At 44.3% G+C, this 11,970-nt stretch overlaps 1 protein-coding gene across 2 annotated transcripts in view; it reads right to left on the minus strand.

Annotated features, from left to right (window-relative positions):
• Positions 1 to 10,611, minus strand: part of LOC308246094 (uncharacterized protein) — a 29,856-nt gene extending 19,245 nt beyond the window's left edge. For both annotated transcript variants that reach the window (XR_013960368.1, XM_080664031.1), the window contains exon 1: positions 10,228 to 10,611. The gene's annotated coding sequence lies outside the window, so the exon portion shown is untranslated. The remainder of the gene's footprint in view (positions 1 to 10,227) is intronic.
• Positions 10,612 to 11,970: the final 1,359 nt, after the last annotated feature.

Genomic DNA, 11,970 nt, shown 5'->3' on the forward strand with positions numbered 1-11,970 from the left:
AACACATTGATTTGTTGCCTTCTGCATTCACCCCAACCAGGGCTCGGGCCAGGGAGGAGCCTGCAACGAAGGGATGTACCCTTGGCCATAATCGAACCTGAGACCCTTCAGTCCACAGGCTGACACTCTATCCACTAAGCCAAACTGGCTAGGGCTGCAATTTCTTTTTTATTAAATATTTGTGAAGGGTTCACACTTCTTGGTCAAGTTCTAGTTGAATTTTGTGTGACCTTCAGTAAATTTTTTAATTTTCCTGAGCCTCAGTTTCCTCATCTGTAAAATATGAGTCATTGGACTTTTACTGGGTTGTTTTATGGGAATTGCTTATTACAGTGTCTGGCCTTAATAATGGTAGTTATTATTCTAAAAGAAAATTTCCTCTCAAATGTTAACAATGGAAATTTATACAATCCTATTTTAATGAGGTCATTTTCATAAATTCATGAAAGCTCGGAGACATGGTGAACAGCTAGATATTATTGTCAATAACCAAGCCCAGGGGACGAACAGACTGAATGGGGGCAATTCACCCAAGCTGCAGATTTGTGTTCCATGAATTCCAAGACACTCGGAGGGACTGTGTTCGGGTGCATAGCCTGTGTTTATGCTTGACAGCAACTAGGGCAACACTGTAGGAAGAATATTATAAATGCTCCCTACGAACGTTTACCCTGGCTGTTCCTGAAAAGGTTTCTTCCGTACTGACTTCCACACAATGGCAGGGATAACATAGTTTGTAGAATTTTGATACATAATCCAAATCTGTACATCCTCTGTCCTTTGGCCAACTGGAGCAGTTGCTATGACTCTTGGGTCCATCATCGTGTTGACTAAACTACAAATGAGTTTCAGGCCAACAGTGTGTCCTGTGAATTATGCAACCACATGCTTCCGGAAGAAACTCACTCACGTAAGATTTTAAAACAAAGAGGGACTGAAGTCTGGGGAGAGAGTTTCCATCACTTAGTTCATCACAAGCACCTTATTAGGAATGGGAAATGGGGAGAGGAACTGTTTCTAGTGCCGATTTACAAATTATCCTGGTGTGACCAGAATTATGTCTGAGAGGAAGGGAGTCCTGTCCCTTTGCTAAACACACTTCCTTCCTCTGGAGTCTGTGAATTGGAAAATTGAGCCTTTCCTTTCAGAAACAAATGCCAGTGCTTGAAAACTCAGCGTCCATCCTCCAGAATCCCCCAGCTTATTATTTCTAAAATCAATGACCCAGAAGCCTTTGTTGACCACCTACCTACCTCTTTAACAGTCACCAGGCTGCCCCCTTGAGCTCTCAGAAGAAAAGGGTGATTCATACGTCTAGACTCTGCTTGGGGGGCACATGGAAATACTAAGACCAGGTGGAAATCAGTGTGACATGCAAACTCATTTCTGTGGCTCCCAGGCTGGATGGGGAGGGGCAGCTTTGTGAACTTGGCTACACACACGGCAAAACCCCTTGCTCAGCTGGAGGAGGTTTCAATCAGCAAGCTTATCTGCGCCTGACGGAACAGTGTCACTAGGCCGTGTTGGAAGGCAATTTGTTGAAATCATTTCGCATGCAGGAAATCCTGTGTTTACTAACTGGGAAATACTACATAAAGATTTGGATTGGTTTCCCCTTGTAATGCTCTTCCAAGATGAAATTTGGCAATAGAGCCACTGCAGATAAGACGAAGGTTGCTCAGGAAATGACAACACAATGACAGCTCATTGTACATAATAGGCCTTATTTCTTTGTTCCCAACCCGGTTCTCAAAGTTAGTTGATAGAATCACTTCCTTCGGGGAGTCCAGTCACTTACTGGTTTGTGTCTCAAGTGCTGATGCCTTCAGGGAGCCATTACCATGTCCCTGACAATGTCGGAGAGATGCCTTGAAAATATTGGACTCTTTGGTAAAGGTACTGGAGGATAATGTGTAAGAGAAACAGTGAGATTCTCCAGGTTTCAGCTAATCTAACTGAATCAACTAAGTGAACAGAAAGTAGGCCCTTTCTGAAGTCATCAGCTTAAACAATAATGTCTATACTTGTAACTCAGGAGTTTCCTTTAATCAAAAGGTCAGCAGCTGTAGACAAGACCTGACAGACATTACATAGCATGAAAAAGATGTGTAGTAATATATTTTTATTTTATTTTATTATTTTTTAAAATGATGTCTCAATAAAAATAGCAGGTTTAACATGCACAAGGCCAAGAAAACCAATGATGCCAGATACTGAATTTATATTGCACTGTCCTTTGAACACCCAGCAAGAATAAACTACTGAATGCAGATACCATGCAGTGCATGTGTGGTAATATATTTAAATGGAAAATACATCAATAGAAGTGTTGATGAGCACTTAGAAGGGCAAACAGATGTAGGGCATTATTAGAATGTGTCCAGCGCGGCCTCAGAACCAAAGACCCTGGAGCAGTATAATCCCATTGGCAAGGCTGTAACTAGGGTGGGAAAGGGTTCTTCCTTTAAATTAACTTAGCTGTGAGGCATCCCTTTAGATTACTTATTTTGTTTTTCTTTGGTATTTTTGGTGGTTTTCTCATTTTTATTTTTTTCAAAAATATTTTTATTGATTTCAGAGAGGAAGGGAGAGGGAAAGAGAGATATAGAAACATCAATGATGAGAGAGAATCATTGATCGGCTGCTTCCTGCATACTCCACACTGGGGATCGAGCCCGCAACCCAAGCATGTGCTCTGACTGGGAATCGAACCATGACCTCCTGGTTCATAAGTTGATGCTCAACCACTGAGCCACGCTGGCCAGGCTAAGTTAAACATTTAGTTCATTTTTAATCATATCTCTGCTTAAGAAATAAAGGAATCCACAAACATATCTTTGCCTTTGAGTACAGTTTGGGATGTATTCTGTGTATAGTGGCTGTATTTTTATAGGAAATTATGTTATATTAATTATTATATAAATAACAATAATAATGAGTTAACCATTAATAATAATAATTAATGAAAAATGAGTTGCCAGATTTAGCAAATAAAAATATAAGATTCCCCAGTTAAATTTAAATTTCAGGTAAACAGGAGATACATTTTTAGTGTATGTCCTAAATATTAGTTATACTAAAAAATGATTATCTAAAATTATAATTTAACTGGGTATCCTATATTTTATCTGGCAACCCTAATTAGCTTTGGTTAACTTTTGATCCAATATTTCTTAGAAGACTTTGCCCTAAATGGTTGTGATATTTTTTGTTTAAACTTTTATTGTTACATTTTGTTCTTTTTATGCATATACTAGAGGCCCAGTGCATGAAATTCGTGAACTAGAGGAGGTGTGTCCTTCAGCCTGGCTTGCACCCTCTCAAAATCCAGGACCTTTTGGGGGATGTCTGACTGCCGGTTTAGGCCCGATCCCTGGCTTTTAACTGCTCGCCTGCCTGCCTGATCACCCCTAACCAATCGCCTGCCTGCCTGATCTCCCCAACCGCCTCTGCCTGCCTGCCTGATAACTCCTAACCACTCTGCCTGCCTGTCTGCCCCTAACCACTCGCCTGCCTGCCTGATCACCCCTAACCGCCTCTGCCTGCCTGCCTCATGGCCCCTAACCACTTGCCTGCCTGCCTGATCACCCCTAACCACTCCCTGGGGGGTGGGGCCAGCTGGGGCCAGGGGCTGTGGTGTTCTGGTCTCTGGTTGTTCCACCATTTCGGTCACTGGGCTTTTATTGTATAGGATGGTTCAATTTTAGGAGTGTAACCATTAGGTGAGTGGGCCTCAACTGCAGGCAGTTTTACTCCCCAGGGGACACTGGCAATGTCTGGAGATAATTTTGGTTGTTACAACTTGGGGAGGTATGCCAATGGGTGGAGATCAGAGATGCTGCTAAACATCAATGACCACAACAGCTCCCACAACAAAGAGCTATTGGGCACAAAATGTAATAGTTGCTGTTGAGAACACTATCACAAACATTTAAAAGGAGAGATTTTCTTCTCAAATATATCCTTGTTTAAAAATATCTATTAAATAAACCTCATCAATTACATTATTCATGTCTCTACTTTTTTACATATTTGATCTATCAGGGAAGAAAGTGATATATTGAAGTCACTCATTTAAGTTAACAAACATTTATTGAGAACCTCCAGTATGTCAGACTTTGTTCCAAATGCTGGAATACTCAGTGAACAAAACAAACATCTCTACCGTCATGGAGCTTTTATTCTAATGAGGGGGAGGGGGAGTTGGATCAAGAGACATAATAAACAAATGGTATGCAAAATATATGACAACTGTTATGAAGGAAATAGAGCAGAGAATAGGGATGGGTGTCGGGATGGGCATGGTTTGTAATTATAAACTGAGTGGCAAGAAAGTCTTTACTGAGAAGGTTACATTAGAAGAAAGATCTGGAGGAGATGACAGAAGGCGAAGAAAGGGAAGAGTGTTTCAGGCAAAGGACACAGAAGTGCAAAGACTCTGATGTAGGTCGGTGCTTGGTATCAAGGAAGAGGGGGAGCAAAGGGAGGAAGAAGGAGAATAGTGAGGACAAGGTCAGAAGGGTGATGGTGCTGGGCTGGTATCCAGATCATTTAGGGTCTAAGAGGCCATTATGAGAACTGTCACTTTACTTCTTCTGGAAAGTTTAAGCGGAGTGATATTTGAAAGCATCACCTCAGCTGTGGTGATGAGACTAGATAATGGCAGAAAAGACTGAAGCAAAGAGATGAGTTAGGAGGCCATGGCCATAATCCAGAAAAGAGATGCTCAGTCTAGGATAATAACAGTGGAGATAGTGAGAATTGATTGAACTCATTAGACACACTCACATATTGCTGGTGGGAATGCAAAGTGGTACAACCCCTAGCAGGGTTGTTTAGCAACCTTTAACAGTCCTAGTGTCTACGCTTCAACTCAACAATCCCAATGCTAGAAATTTATATTGAAAATATATCTCCAACAATAATAAATACAGATGCACAAGGTTATTTGTTGCAATGTTATATGTAATTGGTAAATGTTGGAGATTGGTTGAATAAACTGTTACTGACACACAATGGAGTACTATGCAGCTATAAAAAGAATGATCTGAATGAATTGACATGGGGTGTTTTCCAGCAGATATTAAGTGGAAAAGGTTCACTGCAAAAGAGCATATGTAGTATGCTACCTTTTGTGCAAAAAAGAAGGAAAAACAAGTAAACATACACATATCTATCATTACAAAAGAAACAAAGGGAAGATAAAGAAGAAAACAAATTTGAATACCTGCAAGATAAGGTGGGATGACAGGGATATAAGAAGGAGGGACACCTCTCTGCATACCCTTTCAAATAGTTTTGACTTTGAAAGTATGTTAGTAGTCTACGTAGTCAAAAAATAAAATTAAATCAATAAGAATGAGGAGACAAAACCTAACTAAAACTGAAAGAAAATGCAAACAAATGGATCTAAGTGTATTTCAAATGATTCTTATAACTGTAATGAGGGAGGAGGAAAAAAGAAGAAAGGACCAGTCCAAGTAATTTATGAACACAGTTTTTGATTACGTACCACCATCTGTGGGATGTGGCAGGGGAGAGGCATAAATTCTGTAGTTTCTTTGTAGTGTTACGTAAGAAGCAATTTTGAAACTCTTTTAGATTCAACATAGGATTGCACAAATGCGTAAATGTGTTATATGGTTGGGAGTTAGTGTCCTCGCTGTGGAAGAAGGATATACAAATATGGAACAGGGGAAAGTGAGAGAGGACCTGTGGGGATGGATTAGAATTTGAGGCATTGGTATGAAGTCATGATTCCTAAAATATGTGCATGTATAGAAGCAAGTCTATGTGGACATGCGTATTTGTGTGTTTGTATGTTGTACATGGATATACACATGTATACATTTCCTCACTGTCTGTGAAACAGGTCAAGAGGCAAAGTTAATCTCGGTCTCTAATGACATTTCCCACTAAAAGCATCAGAGTTCCTGGGAGAAATGGCTCACTCCAAGGCTGGGGCAGGGTAGGTACAAGATAAACCTGGGAATCTTTTGTTATGCCAGAATTTAGGAAATTATTTTTTTTAATGGGACATATTACAAGGACACAGGAACAAGCTTGAGGGGGCATTCTCAGGTCAGATCTGGAATAATCTGAGTATAAACATAATTAAGTCCAGTAATGAATTATAAACCACTGGAAAAAATAGGAATTCACAAGCCTATACTGATCAGAGATAAATTAACGATGGAGGAGTTGGGAGGGCTCTTGATTAGAGTAGAAAGCTGAGGTCGACTGGTAAATGTAGAGAAATTGTTGGAGCCAAGCTGTATCATCATTTTCCAACCTTTATTGTAAAGATTATTTCAGCCAAGGATCTATAATAGCTGCTAACTCTAGGGGGCAATTTTGAAGAGGAACAGACAGCTTATTAATTGCAAGAGAGAACAAAACCCTATAATTATATAGAGAAGAAATTGGGTCACACCTTGACTGGGTGATGAAACTTATGTTACCTATGAGGGAGAGATAAACATTGTGTGATTCCCTGATATCACCTATGCTGTCTTCCAGCCCAGAATGCATAACCTCAATCTAACAAAAAGAAACATCAGACAAATACGATACAAGGAAAATTATAGTTAAACTAGTGACCCGGTGCACGAAATTCATGCACATTAAAAGGGGATTAATTAGAGGAAATAATTTAATATTGCTATTTGCCCCTTCTCTATAATAGAAGTGTCAGAGATGAAAGAAAATTAGTAAAATGTATATGAAAACCTTCCTCCTGTCACAGTCTGGGGCTCACTACGGGACCCAGAGTCAAGTCCCCACCCACCCACATGCACCTCAAAATCAAGTGAGACCCAGACCTGGCCGGCCTCCCCCCCACATTGGGCAAGATCCAGACCTGGCCAGTCCCACCCTTGTCAAGACCTGCTGGGCAGGGGGCGTAGCCTCAGGTCCCCTGGCCCAGTGCCAGGATGGGGGTGGGGGCATGGCCTGAGGTCCTCCATCAAGCCCTGCCAGGTGGGGGATACGGTCTGAGATCCCCTGTCAAGCCCCGCTGGGTGGGGGGCATGGCCTGAGGTCCCCTATCAAGCCCTGCCAGGCGGGGGGGGGGGGGGGTGCGCAGCCTCAGGTCCCCCATCAAGACCCGCTGGGCGGGGGCGCGGCCTGAGTTCCCCCAACCCAGCACTGGGGGTGCACCTTGAGGTCCCCTGTCAAGCCCCGCTGGGTGGGGGGCACAGCCTGAGGTACCCTGTCAAGCCCAGCCAGGCAAGGGGGCACAGTCTCAGGTCCCCTGGCCTGGTGCTGGGGTGGGGGGCATGGCCTGAGGTCCCCTGTCAAGCCCCACCTGGTGGGGGGCGCAGCCTGAGGTCCCCTGGCCTGGTGCTGGGGTGGGGGGGAGCAGCCTGAGGTCCCCTAGCCCAGCACCATGACGGGAAGCGCACCTTGAGGTCCCCTGTCAAACCCTGCTGGGTGGGGGGTGCGGCCTGAGGTCCCCTGTCAAGCCCTGCCGGGTGGGGGTGTGTGGCCTGAGATCCCCTGTCAGCCCTGCTGGGTGGGGGACATGGCCTGAGGTCCCCTGTCAAGCCCCACAGTGGAGGGGGAGGATGTAGCCTCAGGTCCCTGTTGATTGCTCATTAAGGCTCCTTATGGGAACTTGGCCTTAGCTGTGGGTGCAGCCATCATTGTGACGGAGTGATGGTCAATTAGCATATCCCCTCTTTAGTAGCTAGGATAAACAAATGGTACTACATCAAACTAAAAAGCTTTTGCACGGTAAAAGAAACCATCAACAACCCACTGAATGGGAGAACATATTCGCCAATGATACATCTGACAAGGGGTTAATTTCCAAAATATATAAAGAATTTATACAACTTAAAAAAGGGAAGACAATCCAATTAAAAAATGGGCAAATGTCTTAAATAAACACGTCTCCAAAGAGGACATACAGAAGGCCAACAGGCATGTGAAAAAATGCTCAATGTCTCTAATCATCAGAGAGATGCAAATTAAAACCACAATGAGATAACACCTCACACCTGTCAGAATGGCTATCATCAATAAATCAACAAACAAGTGTTGGAGAGGGTGTGTCATGCACTGTTGAGAATGCAGACTGGTACATCCACTGTGGAAAACAGTATGGTGTTTCCTTAAATTAAAAATGGAATTGTCTTTTGACCCAGTGATCCCACTTCTGGGAATTTATTTTAAGAATTCCAAAAAACTAGTTTGAAAGAATACATGCACCCCTATGTCCATAGAGGTGTTATTTACAATAGCCACGATCTGGAAATAGCCCAAATGCACAACAGTAGATGAGTGGATAAAAAAGCAGTGATATATTTACACAATGGAATACTACTTGGCTGTAAAAAAGAAGGAAATCTTACCTTTTGCAGCAGCATGAATAGACCTGGAAAAATACTCTACGATCTCACTTAGATGTGGAATCTAATGAACAAAATAAACTACTGAACAAAATAGAAACAGAGACATGGATACATGGAACAGACTGACAGCTGTCAGAGGGGAGGGGAGAGGGGGGTCTGGATGAAAGAAGTTGAAGGGATTAGCTAAGAAACATCCTATATAATAAAAGCCTAATATGCTAAGTGTCTGGTCGTCCATTCAACCAATCGAAGCATAATATGCTAATGATATGCTAAGGCTGCTCAACTGCTTGCTATGGCGTGCTCTTACCACCAGAGGGCAGACACTCAGACTGGTAGGTTAGCTTGCTGCTGGGGTCTGGCCAATCAGGGCCCTGGAGCCCTCCTGCGGTCCCTCCTGGCCCCAACTGTGCACGGGGGGAGGGGGGGGTCGTGGTGTTGTCCCTCGGCCTAGCCTGTGCCCTCTCGCAATCCGGGACCCTTTGGAGGATGTTGGAGAGCCAGTTTCAGCCCAATCCCGCAGGCCAGGCCAAGGGACCCCACTGGTGCATGAATTCGTGCACCGGGCCTCTAGTATATACATAACACATAACACAGACAACAGTGTGGTGATAGCCAGAGGGAAAGGGGGTGGGGGCGGGTAGAGATGGGTACAGAGGGGGAAAATGGGGATGACAGAGACTTTGCTTGGGGCAATGGGTGCACAGTGCAGTGTGCAGATTAAGTTTTATTGTGTTGTACACTTAAAACCTGCAAGGTTTTGTAAACCGATGTCACCCCGATAAATTTTACAAAAGGTGGGTAGGGGGGACTTGTGTTTCTTGGTTTGTGGCACCCTTCTGTCAAAGCCAGCAATCTCATTACTCCAACCTGAGCTTCCCTTCTCCCATCTCCTCTGACCGACACCCTCCTGCCTCCCTCTGATAAGGACCCTGTGATAACACTCGGCCCATGTGGAGGATCCAAGTTAGTCTTCCTGTGTCAAGATCCTTCACTTAATCAAAGTTGTTTTTTGTCATGTGGAATGTAATGAACATAATAAACTGATGAATAAAATAAAAACAGAGGCAAAATAGAAACATTTACAAGTTTTGGGGGATTAGGATATGCACATTTTGGGGGGCCATTATTCTGCCTACCACAGGATGATTCAAAAATGTCAATGTCATAAAAGACAAAGGAAGGCTCAAGAGCATAAGAGGCTAAAGAGATATGGCAATAAGTACAATATCTGATCTTGGACTAGAACCTTTACTGGAGGTGGAAATGCTATAAAGGACATTCATTATTGGACAAAATTGGAACATGAATGGTTGATTAGATAGAGGTATAAGTATACATTTATGAAGTTGATAAATGTACTGAAGTTATATAACAGTATATCCTTATTCTTAGGAAATGCACACTGGAGTATGTAGGAATTAGGGCCATGATACAAACAACTTTTTAATGGTTCAGAGAAAAGGATTATGTGGACTCATACACACACACACACACTCACACACACACACACACAGGAAGAGAACAAATGATAAAGTAAATAGGGCAAAATGTTAACAATAAGGGAATCTGGGAAAGGGCACATAAGGTGTTCCTTATGCGATTTTAATTTTTGTACTTTCTTGTAAGTTTGAAATTATTTCCCAATGGAACGTTTTAAAAAGTCATCTATTCAACCTGCCACTTAATCCAAAACTTCTGACCACAGCCCCGATGCGATGAATAGTGTGGAGGTTTGAATGCCTCTAAGGACGGCGTACTCAGTGTCTCCTGTGACACCTGTTCAACTGCTGGTTATCAAAGGAGTTTGAACGTTCACTACGGGTTTAAGAAAAATGAAATACATTTTTTTTTTGGGGGGGGTGACTTTTACCTGTTGGTTGCAGTCCTGTGTTCTGGTGAAATACAGAATAAGTCTTCTCCCTCTTCAAGGCTGGCTGTCATTATGAAACCAAAATGTGAGGTGTTTGAGTCCGAGTTCGTTGTCTCGCAAAAGCGAAGACTGAAGTCACAGACAAACATGGTTGGTGGAGCCGAAGTTCACTGAGAGAAGCCAGTCCTGGAACAGGTGCAGCTGGGGTTCCGGGAGCAGGCCAGCGTCGGGAGCTTCCTTTCCGTGTCTCAGTGGGGAGTAGTTTAGTGTCCAAGCTAATTAAAGTCTAATAGTCCACGTGTGGAGGCCTACATGGCCATACGCCACGTGGGCACAGGGATGTGCTCCCCTGCCACAGGAATGAACCCCAGGAACCCATTGCACAGGGGAAAGGAGAAGAGCACGCCCCTTTTCATTTAGGGGGTGGAGACAGCGTTGCTAGCTCCTGATTGGTCTTATCAAAGAATTTTGCCTTAGCAACATCCTTGGGATTGGTTTATATGCCTTACTGCCTTGTGATTGGTTATCTGCACCCGCCTGTCTTAGTAGTTTAAAGTTCATGCCTCTCCTGTGTGTCCTTCCTTCCCCCCTCCAAGTTGGGGTGGCTTAGTAACTTCACCTCGTTGGGTTCCCCGATTTTATTCCTCCTGCCCCCATGGTCCAGATTCCTGACTAGCTAGCTTCCCTCTGTCTCCTCACTATCTCCTTTGTAATTTGTCTTGCAGGCTACAAGTTTCTTGTCAGTGGATGCCGCTAAGTCAGCTTTTAAACCTGCTTACCAGGATGCATTTTGGTTGGTCAGTGTTGCTCTTAAAATGCATTGTCCCTGAGAACACAGCACTCCAGCCGTGGCCACCCCAGCCAAGAGCGCAGTGGGCCCATCCATTTAGTTGGATTTGTTCCTGCCTTCTCTCCCAGCCACACTCTTCCTAAGTCGCCACAACCTCTACAGGGAAAAGCCATTTAATGACATACATTGCTAAATCCAGGGAGGCGGTTTGGATGCTCTGAGGATCCACGTTACCCCAGTTACCTGGTAAAACAAAAGGAAACCCTGACATGAGCCTCGCTACTGCTGAGATGGAAGCTGCCCTCAGCACTTGCCCTCCGAGGCAGCCAGGGCAGAGGCGGGTTTCAGTCTGTGGGTGGGTGATAAGCAGAGTGATCAGGAGAGTTTAATGTTAGTAAACTGGCTGCAGGACGGCTCGGCCCTGCAATGGGAGGTTTTACAGCTGCTCTCCCAGCTCCCCAGAGGGAAGTGAAGGCATTTAGGAGACTCGCCGAAGGTCACAGCCCATGTCGAAGCACTCCACAACTCTGGAACTCAGAGTTCCGGGTTTTACAGTGTTGCTTAGAAATCGGCACAAGGGAGCTTGGGAGCGTCTTCTGTGGCGAGTACCTTAATGACTAGTTGGTTTCAGGCTTCATGGGGTCCCCTTTGCCGCATCCTAAGAGCGAGTCAATGCCAACTGACCCGGAAGCTTCGTTTCTCGCGGCACGTGGAGAGGCTCCTCTCCCACTGCATTCATCCTTCAGCAGCGACCCCGTGCGACAGGGCTGCACGGCCCGCCCAGCAGTGCTCCTGCGGACACGGAAAGGCCCAGCTTTTTGTGGGAACTCGCCTGCCATAAAAACATCAGGTCACTACACAGCTGCTGCATATCAGGGTCAAACAGCTCACATTTGAGGCAGTAGGGGAGGACTGTTTTCCTCAAAAGTCTTAAGAGAATGCCGAGTGAAGCC

The sequence above is a fragment of the Plecotus auritus genome (genome assembly GCF_963455305.1).
Source record: "Plecotus auritus genome assembly, chromosome: 1".
Taxonomy (NCBI): domain Eukaryota; kingdom Metazoa; phylum Chordata; class Mammalia; order Chiroptera; family Vespertilionidae; genus Plecotus; species Plecotus auritus.